Genomic DNA, 11,990 nt, shown 5'->3' with positions numbered 1-11,990 from the left:
GACCCCACTCGTGTGAGGACACTCCTGCCTGGTTCCCATCCCCTTGGTGAGGTGGGCCCTCTGGCGAGAGTCTAATCCTGGCTGGGTTCCTCAACGTTCTGTGAGGTAGGCCCTCTGCTGTGAGGTCACTCCTGCCTGGCTGGCACACGTCACCTTGGAGACGTGAGCCCTCTGGTGGCAGTTGGAGCATGCAGGGCGCCTCCTCCTCTCGGTGATGACGGCCCTCTGGCGTCAGGCCCTAAATGGTGGGCTCCCCACATTTTCTGATGTGTGCCCAGTGGTGCGAGGACACTCCAGCCAGGTTCCCATTCCCATGGGGATGTGGTCCTTCTGCGCTGAGGTCTCAACTCCTGGGTTGCTCACAGTTTTGTGATGTGGGCCCTCTGCTGTGAGTTCACTGTGGCCTGGATCCCATAGCCTCGGTGTTCTGGGCCGCCTGCTGGAAGGTCTAAATGCTGGAATCCTCACGTTTTTTATATTATGTGCCCTGTGTTGTGAGGCTACTCCTGCCTGCCTCACTCCAAGGCCCTTGGTGATGTGGGTCCTCTGGTTTGAGGACACATGTGCTGGGTTCCTCACCTTAAGATGATGAGGCCCCACTGGTGTGAGGATAATCCTGACTGGGTCCCATCCCCTTTGTGATGTGGGCCCTCTGGTGAGAGTCTGATCCTGGCTGGGTTCCTCACCCATCTGTGAGGTGGGCCCTCTACTATCAGGTAACTCTTGCCTGGGTTTCTCACCTCGCCTTGTTGACATGAGCCCTCTGGTGGCAATTGGACCCTGCTGGGAGCCTCCTCAGCTCTGTGATGAGGGCCCTCTGACGTCAGGCCCTAACTGCTGTGCTCCCCAACTTTTCTTAGTGAGCCCAGTGTTGCTCAAGCACTCCTCTTAGGTTCCCATCCCCATGGGGATGTGGGCCTTCTGCTCTGAGGTTCCAACGGCTGGGTTGATCACAATTTCATGATGTGGGCTCTCTGGTGTTAGTTCACTGTGGCCTGGATCCCATAGCCTCTGTGGTCTTGGCTGCCTGCTGGGAGGTTCCAAATGCTCGATTCCTCAACTTTTGTATTCTATGGGTCCTGTGTTGTGATGCTCCTCCTGCCTGCCTCACTCGCAACCCCTTCGTGATGTGGGTCTTCTGGTTTGAGGCCACATGTGCTGGGTTAGGCAACTTTCAATGATGTGGCCCCACTGGTGTGAGGACACTCCTGTCTGGTTCCCATCCCCTTGGTGATGTGGGCCTTCTGGTGACAGTCTTATCCTGGCTGGGTTCCTCACTCTTCTGTGAGGTAGGCCCTCTGCTGTGAGGTCAATCCTGCCTGACTTGCACACATCACCTTGGCGACGTGGGCCCTCTGTTGGCACATGGAACCTGCTGGGAGCCTCCTGCCCTCGGTGATGACGGCCCTCTAGCATCAGGCTCTAACTGCTGGGCTCCCCACGTTTTCTGATGTGAGCCCAGTGATGCCAGGACACTCCTGTCAGGTTCCCATCCCCATGGGGATGTGGGCTTTCTGCTCTGAGGTCCCAATGCCTGGGTTGCTCACAGTTTCATGATGTGGGCTCTCTGGTGTTAGTTAACTCCTGCCTGCATCCCATAGCTTCTGTGCTCTCGGCCGCCTGCTGGGAGGTTCCAAATGCTGGATTCCTCACTTTTTTTATTCTTTGGGCCCTCTGTTTTTAGGCTACTCCTACCTGCCTCACTCCCATCCCCTTTGTGATGTATGTCCTCTGATATGAGGCCACATGTGCTGGGTTCCTCACCTTTCGATGATGTGGCCCCACTGGTGGGAGGACAGTCCTGACTGGTTCCCATCCCCTTGGTGTTGTGGGCCCTCTGGTGAGAGTCTCATCCTGCCTCGGTTCCTCACCCTTCTGTGAGATAGGCCCTCTGCTGTGAGGTCACTACTGCCTGGCTGGCGCATGCCACCTTGTAGACGTGGTCCCTCTGTTGGCAGTTGGAACCTGCTGGGAGTCTCCTCCCCTCAGTTATGAGGGCCCCCTGGCATCAGGCCCTAACTGCTGGGCTCCTAACATTTTCTGATATGTGCTAAGTGGTGCAAAGCCACTCCTGCCAGGTTCCCATCCCAGTGGGGATGTGGGCCTTCTGTTCTGAGGTCCCAACAGCTGGGCTGCTCACAGGTTCATGATGTGGGCCCTCTGCTGTGAGTTCACTGCGGCCTGGATCCCATAGCCTCGGTGCTCTGGGCCACTTGCTGGGAGGTTCCAACTGCTGGATTCCTCAACTTTTATATTCTATGGACCCTGTGTTGTGAGGCCAGTCCTGCCAGCCTCATTCCGAACCCCTTGGTGATGTGGTTCCTCTGGTTTGAGGACACATGTGCTGGGATCCTCACCTTTCGATGATGTTGTCCCACTGGTGTGGGGACACTCCTGCCTGGTTCCCATCCCCTTGGTGATGTGGGCCCTCTGGTGAGAGTCTGATCCTGGCTGTGTTCCTCACCCTTCTGTGAGGTGGGCCCTCTGCTGTGAGGTCATTCGTGCCTGGTTGGCACACATCGCCTTGGCGACGTCAGCCCTCTGGTGGCAGTTGGAGCCTGCTGGGAGCCTCCTTCCCTTGGTGATGAGGGTCCTCTGGCGTCAGGCCCTAACTGCTGGTCGCCCAAAATTTTCTGATACGTTCTCAGTGGTGCGAGGACACTCCTACCAGAATTCCATCCCCATGGGGATGTGGGCCTCCTGCTCTGAGGTCCCAATGGCTGGGTTGCTCAGTTTCATGACATGGGCCCTGTTCTGTGAGTTCACTGTGGCCTGGATCCCATAGCCTCGGTGCTCTGGGCCGCCTGCTGGGAGGTTCCAACTGCTGGATTCCTCACTTTTTTATTCTATGTGCCCAGTGTTGTGAGGCTACTCCTGCCTGCCTCACTCCGAGGTCCTTGGTGATGTGGGTCCTCTGGTTTGAGGACACATGTGCTGAGTACCTCAGCTTTCGATGATGTGGCCCCACTGATGTGAAGACACTCCTGCCTGGTTCCCATCCCCTTGGTGATGTGGGCCCTCTGGTGAGAGTCTGATGTTGGCTGGGTTTCTCACCCTTCTGTGAGGTGGGACCTCTGCTGTGAGGTAACTCCTGCCTGGCATGCTCACGTTGCCTTGGCAATGTGAGCCCTCAGGTGGCACTTGGAGCCTGCTGGGAATCTCCTCCCCTCAGTTATGAGAGCTCTGGATAAAACACATATGCCCTTTTTTGCCAAGTGCATTATTTTCCAAGTTCTGTCTCTTTTCCTATGCTTTAAGAGCTACTCCCGTGTACGTTCTGAAATCAGTTTCCAGCAATTCTGCCCCGCATTCAAGTCCTCTTCGCAGCCTTACTTCAGTATAATTTTGGATGATAGCTGTCATTTATAACTCCGCAGGTTTCTGAATTACAGTGTCCCTGAGCTCCTTTCTTCAACTCGCTTTCTTGTGAGCTGGCCGCAACACCGCAGGATCTCCTCAGGCCCTAATCTAGTTCCAGCATGGCACACGGAGCCTTTGGTTCATTTATCTTCCTGGTGGGAAATGAGAGTTAAATTTGCCCGTCCAGACACCTACAGATAGTCTCCCATTGCTTCTCCTTATTCCTGTTCATCTTCCGAAGAAATTGCAAACTGGGCCAAACAGGAGGTTAAAGGCACTGACTCTCCAAGTGGGGAGAGTGTTAGTAAAGCGTCTGGAATGTTGCACCCGAGTACCAGGGGACGAAAACTGAGACACATTTGAACACGTTTCCTGATCACACGGTGGATCATACTCTGGGTTCCACATGCATGTTTTAGCTGAAGGAAGAATCCCTTAAACCTGGAGAGTTGAGACCCATGGAATGGGTACCATGCAATATGACTTCAAAGAGTCTACATTTGCTAACCGAACCTCACCAATCCTATCACTGCTGCGTTTATGACACTGTACACACGCTTGATTCTCTTTTGGAGACATATAAATCCATAGGTTTTAAGATTCTTACTAGTCAGGTATATTCTTAGTCGTTTAATATGGGGTGTTGAGTCCACTTCGTTGAGCAAGGAGTAGCTCTTGTCTATTACATATTTGGCTTATGGAACAGTATCTGTGCTAATTTCAATCTCTGATTTTATGCCGCACCCCAACTCACCTTTCCCCTTAAGCAAGCATAAGTTGGTTTTCTACATTTGACACCCTGTTCTGTTTTGTAATTCAGTTCCTGTGTAGCCAAGTTTACATTCCGTGTAGTAGTGATATCTTATGATGTTTCTTTTTCTGTGTGACTTATTTCTCTTAGAATCATCATACCTGAATCCACTCATTATGCTGTCACGGGCCTGATGACATAGATTTCTTTGCTGAGTGATATTGCATTGTACGTAAGTACCAGAATTTCTTTATCCATTTTTCGCTTTCTGCGATATTGAACCTGTACCGTAAACGAGGTTCTTGTAAACAGAGCCATCCCAAACTTTGGGGAGGCTGTGTCTTTTTGATTATTATTTCCCTAAGCTATACGACCATAAGTGGAAATGCCCTAGGCTCTGTTGCTTGGTTTTTTGGATGTTTCAGGAAACACCATACACTTCTCCAGAGTGGCTGTTGGCAATTTACATCCCGCCCATCAGCATAACAAGGCTCCCTGTTCTCCATGGCCTGTCCTGCCTTTCTGGATTTTACACTTTTTTCAGATGGCCCTTTTGACCGGGGGGCAGTGAGACTTCATTGTAGTGCAGATTTCCTTTGCAAGCTTGCTTGGTTGGCCAAAAAGGGCGTATGCGTTTTTTCCTGAATATATTCAGGAAAAAACGCATACGCCCTTTTTGGCCAAGTGCATCATTGTGGACGTTCTGCCTCTTTTCCTATGCTTTACATGTAATTCCAGTGTACCTCCTGAAATCGGTTTCCTGCAATTCTGCCCCGCTTTCAAGTACTATTGGCCGCCTTACTTCAATATATTTTTGAAAGATAGCTGTCATTTATAACTCTGCAGGTTTGTGAATTACAGTGCCCCTGAGCTCCTTTCTTCAACTCGCTTTCTTGTGAGCTGGCCGCAACACCGCAGGATTGCTTCAGGCCCTAGTTTGGTTCCGGCACGGCATGCTGAGCCTTTGGTTAATTCCTCTTCCTGGTGGGAAATGAGAGTTAAATTTGCCCGTCCAGACACCTCCACCTAGTCTCTCATTGGTTCTCCCTATTCCTGTTCATTTTCCACAGAAATTGCAAACTGGGCCAAACAGGAGGTTAAAGGCACTGATCTCCAAGTGGGGAGAGTGTTAGTAAAGCGTCTGGAATGTTGCACCCGAGTACCAGGGGACGAAAACTGAGACACATTTGAACACGTTTCCCGATCACACGGTGGATCATACTCTGGGTTCCACATGAATGTTTTAGCTGAAGGAAGAATCCCTTAAACATGGAGAGTTGAGACCCATGGAATGGGTACCATGCAATATGACTTCAAAGGGTCTGCATTTGCTCACCGAACCTCACCAATCCTATCACTGCTGCGTTTATGCCGCTGTACACACGCTTGATTCTCTTTCGGAGACATATAAATCCATAGGTTTTAAGATTCTTACTAGTCAGGTATATTGTTAGGCATTTAATATGGGGTGTTGAGTCCACTTCGTTGAGCAAGGAGTAGCTCTTGTCTATTACATATTTGGCTTATGGAACGGTATCTGTGCTAATTTCAATCTCTGGTTTTATGCAGCACCCCAACTCACCTTTCCCCTTAAGCAATCATAAGTTGGTTTTCTACATTTGACACCCTGTTCTGTTTTGTAATTCAGTTCATGTGTAGCCAAGTTTACATTCCGTGTAGTAGTGATATCTTATGATGTTTCTTTTTCTGTGTGACTTATTTCACTTAGAATCATCGTACCTGAATCCACTCATTATGCTGCTACGGGCCTGATGACATAGATTTCATTGCTGAGTGATATTGCATTGTACGTAAGTACCACAACTTCTTTATCCATTTTTCGCTTTCTGTGATATTGAACTTGTACCGTAAACGAGGTTCTTGTAAACAGAGCCGTCCCAAACTTTGGGGTGGCTGTGTCTTTTTGATTTCAATTTCCCTAAGCTATAGGACCATAAGTGGAAGTGCCCTAGGCTCTGTTGCTTTGTTTTTTGGATGTTTCAGGAAACACCATACACTTCTCCAGAGTGGCTGCTGGCAATTTACATCCCGCCCATCAGCATAACAAGGCTCCCAGTCCTCCATGGCCTGTCCTGCCTTTCTGGATTTTACACTTTTTTCAGATGGCCCTTTTGACCGGGGGGCAGTGAGACTTCATTGTAGTGCAGATTTCCTTTGCAAGCTTGCTTGGTTGGCCAAAAAGGGCGTATGCGTTTTTTCCTGAATATATTCAGGAAAAAACGCATACGCCCTTTTTGGCCAAGTGCATCATTGTCGATGTTCTGTCTCTTTTCCTATGCTTTAAATGCAAATCCAGTCTACCTCCTGAAATCGGTTTCCTGAAATTCTGCCCTGCTTTCAAGTCCTCTTCGCAGCCTTACTTCAATATATTTTTGGACGTTATCTGTCATTTATAACTCTCCAGGTTTGTGAATTACAGGGCCCCTGAGCTCCTTTCTTCAACTCGCTTTCTTGTGAGCTGGCCGCAAACCCGCAAGACTGCTTCAGGCCCTAATCTGCTTCTGGCAGGGCACGCTGAGCCTTTGGTTAATTTCTCTTCCTGGTGGGAAATGAGTGTTAAATATGCCCGTCCAGACACCTACCTCACTCTCAACCCCTTGGTGATGTGGGTCCTCTGGTTTGTGGCCACCTTTTCTGGTTTCCTCACCTTTCGATGATGTGGCCCCACTAGTGTGAGGACACTCCTGCCTGGTTCTCATCCACGTGGTTATGTGGACCCCCTGGTGAGAGTCTGTTCCTGGCTTTGTTCCTCACCCACCTGTGAGGGAGACCCTCTGCTGATAGGTCACTCCTGCATGGCTGGCACACATTGCCTTGGTGAAGTCAGCCGTGTGGTGGCAGTTGGAGCGTGCTGGGAATCTCCTCCCCCCGGTGATGAGGGCCCTCTTGCGTCAGGCCCTAACTGCTGGGCTCACCAACTTTTCTTAGGGAGCCCAGTGATGCTTTGGCACTCCTCTTAGGATCCCATCTCCATGGAGATGTGGGCCTTCTGCTCTGAGGTCCCAACGGCTGGGTTGTTCACATTTTCATGATGTGGGCTCTCTGGTGTTCACAGAGGCCTGGATCCCATAGCCTCTGTGCTCTTGGCCGCCTGCTGGGAGGTTCCAACTGCTGGATTCCTCACTTTTTTAATTTTTTGGGCCCTCTGTTGTGAGGATCCTCCTGCCTGCCTCACTCCCAGCCCCTTCGTGATGTGTGTCGTCTGGTTTGAGGCCACATGTGCTGGGTTCCTCACCTTTCGATGATGTGGGACCAATGGTCTTAGGAGACTCCTGCCTGGTTCACATCCCCTTGGTGATGTGGGCCCTCTGTTGAGAGTCTGATCCTGGCTGGGTTCCTCACCCATCTGTGAGGTGGGCCGTCTGCTGTGAGGTCACTCCTGCCTGGCTTGCTCACCTCGCCTTGTGGACATGAGCCCTCTGGTGGCACTTGGAGCCTGCTGGGAGCCTCCTCTCCTCGGTGATGAGGGCCCTCTGGCGTCAGGCCCTAACTGCTGGGCTCCCCACATTTTGTGATGTGCGCCCAGTGGTGCGAGGACACTCCAGCCAGGTTCACATCCCCATTGGGATGTGGGCCTTCTGCTCTGAGGTCCCAAAGCCTGGGTTGCTCACAGTTTCATGATGTGGGCTCTCTGGTATTAGTTCACTCCTGCCTGCATCCCATAGCTTCTGTGCTCTGGGCCGCCTGCTGGGAGGTTCCAACTGCTGGATTCCTCACCTTTCTTATTCTTTGGGCCCTCTGTTTTTAGGCTACTCCTGCCTGCCTCACTCCCATTCCCTTTGTGATATGTGTCCTCTGATTTGAGGCCACATGTGCTGGGTTCCGCACCTTTCGATGATGTGACCCCACTGGAGGGAAGACAGTCCTGACTGGTTCCCATCCCCTTGCTGATGTGGGCCCTCAGGTGAGAGTCTGATCCTGGCTGGGTTCCTCACCCTTCTGTGAGGTGGGCCCTCTGCTGTGAGGTCAGTCATGCCTGTCTGGCACACGTCACCTTGGCGACGTGGGCCCTCTGGTGGCAGTTGGAGTGTGCTGGGATCCTCCTCCCCTCGGTGATGAGGGCCCTCTTGCCTTAGGCCATAACTGCTGGGCTCCCCACATTTTCTGATGTGCGCCAAGTGAGTGAGGACACTCTTGCCAGGTTCCCATCCCCATGGCGATATGGGCCTTCTGCTCTGAGGTCAAAACGGCTGGCTTGCTCACAGTACCAAGATGTGGGCCCTCTGCTGTGAGTTCACTCCGGCAAGGATCCCTTATCATCGGTGCTCTGAGCCGCCTGCTGGGAGGTTCCAACTGCTGGATTCCTCAACTTTTTTATTCTATGTGCCCTCTGTTGTGAGGCTCCTCCTGCCTGCCTCACTGCCAGCCCCTTGGTGATGACTGTCCTATGGCTTGAGGCCACATGTGCTGCGTTCCTCACCTTTCAATGATGTGACCCCACTCGTGTGAGGACACTCCTGCCTGGTTCCCATCCCCTTGGTGAGGTGGGCCCTCTGGCGAGAGTCTAATCCTGGCTGTGTTCCTCAACGTTCTGTGAGGTAGGCCCTCTGCTGTGAGGTCACTCCTGCCTGGCTGGCACACGTCACCTTGGAGACGTGAGCCCTCTGGTGGCAGTTGGAGCATGCAGGGCGCCTCCTCCTCTCGGTGATGACGGCCCTCTGGCGTCAGGCCCTAAATGGTGGGCTCCCCACATTTTCTGATGTGTGCCCAGTGGTGCGAGGACACTCCAGCCAGGTTCCCATTCCCATGGGGATGTGGTCCTTCTGCGCTGAGGTCTCAACTCCTGGGTTGCTCACAGTTTTGTGATGTGGGCCCTCTGCTGTGAGTTCACTGTGGCCTGGATCCCATAGCCTCGGTGTTCTGGGCCGCCTGCTGGAAGGTCTAAATGCTGGAATCCTCACGTTTTTTATATTATGTGCCCTGTGTTGTGAGGCTACTCCTGCCTGCCTCACTCCAAGGCCCTTGGTGATGTGGGTCCTCTGGTTTGAGGACACATGTGCTGGGTTCCTCACCTTAAGATGATGAGGCCCCACTGGTGTGAGGATAATCCTGACTGGGTCCCATCCCCTTTGTGATGTGGGCCCTCTGGTGAGAGTCTGATCCTGGCTGGGTTCCTCACCCATCTGTGAGGTGGGCCCTCTACTATCAGGTAACTCTTGCCTGGGTTGCTCACCTCGCCTTGTTGACATGAGCCCTCTGGTGGCAATTGGACCCTGCTGGGAGCCTCCTCAGCTCTGTGATGAGGGCCCTCTGACGTCAGGCCCTAACTGCTGGGCTCCCCAACTTTTCTTAGTGAGCCCAGTGTTGCTCAAGCACTCCTCTTAGGTTCCCATCCCCATGGGGATGTGGGCCTTCTGCTCTGAGGTTCCAACGGCTGGGTTGATCACAATTTCATGATGTGGGCTCTCTGGTGTTAGTTCACTGTGGCCTGGATCCCATAGCCTCTGTGGTCTTGGCTGCCTGCTGGGAGGTTCCAACTGCTCGATTCCTCAACTTTTGTATTCTATGGGTCCTGTGTTGTGATGCTCCTCCTGCCTGCCTCACTCGCAACCCCTTCGTGATGTGGGTCTTCTGGTTTGAGGCCACATGTGCTGGGTTAGGCAACTTTCAATGATGTGGCCCCACTGGTGTGAGGACACTCCTGTCTGGTTCCCATCCCCTTGGTGATGTGGGCCTTCTGGTGACAGTCTTATCCTGGCTGGGTTCCTCACTCTTCTGTGAGGTAGGCCCTCTGCTGTGAGGTCAATCCTGCCTGACTTGCACACATCACCTTGGCGACGTGGGCCCTCTGTTGGCACATGGAACCTGCTGGGAGCCTCCTGCCCTCGGTGATGACGGCCCTCTAGCATCAGGCTCTAACTGCTGGGCTCCCCACGTTTTCTGATGTGAGCCCAGTGATGCCAGGACACTCCTGTCAGGTTCCCATCCCCATGGGGATGTGGGCTTTCTGCTCTGAGGTCCCAATGCCTGGGTTGCTCACAGTTTCATGATGTGGGCTCTCTGGTGTTAGTTAACTCCTGCCTGCATCCCATAGCTTCTGTGCTCTCGGCCGCCTGCTGGGAGGTTCCAAATGCTGGATTCCTCACTTTTTTTATTCTTTGGGCCCTCTGTTTTTAGGCTACTCCTACCTGCCTCACTCCCATCCCCTTTGTGATGTATGTCCTCTGATATGAGGCCACATGTGCTGGGTTCCTCACCTTTCGATGATGTGGCCCCACTGGTGGGAGGACAGTCCTGACTGGTTCCCATCCCCTTGGTGTTGTGGGCCCTCTGGTGAGAGTCTCATCCTGCCTCGGTTCCTCACCCTTCTGTGAGATAGGCCCTCTGCTGTGAGGTCACTACTGCCTGGCTGGCGCATGCCACCTTGTAGACGTGGTCCCTCTGTTGGCAGTTGGAACCTGCTGGGAGTCTCCTCCCCTCAGTTATGAGGGCCCCCTGGCATCAGGCCCTAACTGCTGGGCTCCTAACATTTTCTGATATGTGCTAAGTGGTGCAAAGCCACTCCTGCCAGGTTCCCATCCCAGTGGGGATGTGGGCCTTCTGTTCTGAGGTCCCAACAGCTGGGCTGCTCACAGGTTCATGATGTGGGCCCTCTGCTGTGAGTTCACTGCGGCCTGGATCCCATAGCCTCGGTGCTCTGGGCCACTTGCTGGGAGGTTCCAACTGCTGGATTCCTCAACTTTTATATTCTATGGACCCTGTGTTGTGAGGCCAGTCCTGCCAGCCTCATTCCGAACCCCTTGGTGATGTGGTTCCTCTGGTTTGAGGACACATGTGCTGGGATCCTCACCTTTCGATGATGTTGTCCCACTGGTGTGGGGACACTCCTGCCTGGTTCCCATCCCCTGGGTGATGTGGGCCCTCTGGTGAGAGTCTGATCCTGGCTGGGTTCCTCACCCTTCTGTGAGGTGGGCCCTCTGCTGTGAGGTCATTCGTGCCTGGTTGGCACACATCGCCTTGGCGACGTCAGCCCTCTGGTGGCAGTTGGAGCCTGCTGGGAGCCTCCTCTTCTCGGTGATGAGTGCCCTCTGGCGTCAGGCCCTAACTGCTGGTCGCCCAAAATTTTCTGATATGTTCTCAGTGGTGCGAGGACACTCCTACCAGAATTCCATCCCCATGGGGATGTGGGCCTCCTGCTCTGAGGTCCCAATGGCTGGGTTGCTCAGTTTCATGACATGGGCCCTGTTCTGTGAGTTCACTGTGGCCTGGATCCCATAGCCTCAGTGCTCTGGGCCGCCTGCTGGGAGGTTCCAACTGCTGGATTCCTCACTTTTTTATTCTATGTGCCCAGTGTTGTGAGGCTACTCCTGCCTGCCTCACTCCGAGGTCCTTGGTGATGTGGGTCCTCTGGTTTGAGGACACATGTGCTGAGTACCTCAGCTTTCGATGATGTGGCCCCACTGATGTGAAGACACTCCTGCCTGGTTCCCATCCCCTTGGTGATGTGGGCCCTCTGGTGAGAGTCTGATGTTGGCTGGGTTTCTCACCCTTCTGTGAGGTGGGACCTCTGCTGTGAGGTAACTCCTGCCTGGCATGCTCACGTTGCCTTGGCAATGTGAGCCCTCAGGTGGCACTTGGAGCCTGCTGGGAATCTCCTCCCCTCAGTTATGAGAGCTCTGGATAAAACACATATGCCCTTTTTTGCCAAGTGCATTATTTTCCAAGTTCTGTCTCTTTTCCTATGCTTTAAGAGCTACTCCCGTGTACGTTCTGAAATCAGTTTCCAGCAATTCTGCCCCGCATTCAACTCCTCTTCGCAGACTTACTTCAGTATAATTTTGGATGATAGCTGTCATTTATAACTCCGCAGGTTTCTGAATTACAGTGTCCCTGAGCTCCTTTCTTCAACTCACTTTCT

The sequence above is a fragment of the Leucopleurus acutus genome (genome assembly GCF_964270905.1).
Source record: "Leucopleurus acutus genome assembly, chromosome: 4".
NCBI lineage: Eukaryota > Metazoa > Chordata > Mammalia > Artiodactyla > Delphinidae > Leucopleurus > Leucopleurus acutus.
The sequence above is the reverse complement of the archived record's forward strand: the minus strand, read 5'-3'. Positions refer to the sequence as shown.